The sequence below is a fragment of the Toxorhynchites rutilus genome, chromosome 2, assembly GCF_029784135.1.
Source record: "Toxorhynchites rutilus septentrionalis strain SRP chromosome 2, ASM2978413v1, whole genome shotgun sequence".
In the NCBI taxonomy this organism is placed as follows: domain Eukaryota; kingdom Metazoa; phylum Arthropoda; class Insecta; order Diptera; family Culicidae; genus Toxorhynchites; species Toxorhynchites rutilus.
Genome location: NC_073745.1, coordinates 3,046,290 through 3,047,367, shown reverse-complemented (window position 1 = coordinate 3,047,367; position 1,078 = coordinate 3,046,290). Strand labels below are relative to the sequence as shown.

Sequence of the window (1,078 nt, the reverse complement as noted above, 5' to 3'; positions counted from 1 at the left end):
AATTTACAAACATATTTGTAAATCTGGCATCTCTGGTGGTCTAAGAATTTATTGCAAGAAATCGCTTGAAAACATGCATGAATTTGCTTGAAAATGAAGTGGATTGAGTCCGCACCACTTAGATTGGTACATGTTACAAAAAAAGAATGGTAGGCACATATGTCAAACAAACTACAAATTGTTGGTCCAACATTGGTGCAATAACAGTGAAAATTTTGCTTCATATTTGTAAGAGGTCATCATCAGTGATAATGACAATATTTTTTAATAATTATTTTCAATTTAAAAAATTGTATTTGATTGCGTTTAATTCTACTTACTTAGAATACATTATACTAATAACTTTTTCTATAAACAGCATCAATAATTCTCGTTGGAATCATTCTATAAATTGCGTACAAGAGGCAAATTTTAATCGCAGCCTCAACCACCTCAGTTTGATGAGCATTTCCGAAGCAAGTTCCCGTTCCTCTTCCTGCTGCATCGCTCTGATTTGCATTAGCTGATTAGCAGAGTGACGGTAGAATTAGCACGTTTCATCCGTATTTTGTTCTCTCGTGTCCCTATGAAGAAAAGAAATACATATGTTAATGATATTAAATATGCAATAAATTATGTATGTTCACCTTAAGTTTTTTACGGTCGATGATGTGTTGAAGAAAGATTCCAATCTTAGCGACAAACTCGCCGTTACCTTCAATCCCATAGCTTGGATGGTTTTTGGTAAACAAGTATTACGAGTCTTGGATCATGCCAGCTGTAAAGACAAGGAAAAAGGTCAATAGTGTTGTAATGTATAGAATATAACTGATGTTTATCCTTGGCGGGAATATGAAAATAGTTTCTCGACCGAGGTGACTGATGTAATGATGTAAAAAAACGAATACTTATCTCCGATTTGTTTATGATGAATGATTGTACTGCATATAATTTTAAGGCCAACTAAAAAAAAAATGGTATTAGGTCAATTATGTTAATATGGATCAAAATTTCTTTTGATATCTTCCCCGCCGAAAATATGAAAACAAATTCTCGGGGGTGATGAATACATAATTGAATTCAATAAAAACAAAGTGCT

At 33.0% G+C, this 1,078-nt stretch overlaps 1 long non-coding RNA gene across 1 annotated transcript; it reads right to left on the bottom strand.

The window, feature by feature from the left end:
* Positions 1-271: 271 nt before the first annotated feature.
* On the bottom strand, positions 272-800 carry LOC129765030 (uncharacterized). Its single transcript, XR_008741333.1, has 2 exons — positions 627-800; positions 272-563 (listed from the first exon to the last, which is right to left on the bottom strand). It is a non-coding gene; the product is annotated as an uncharacterized LOC129765030 (long non-coding RNA).
* Between the last annotated feature and the right edge of the window lie 278 nt (positions 801-1,078).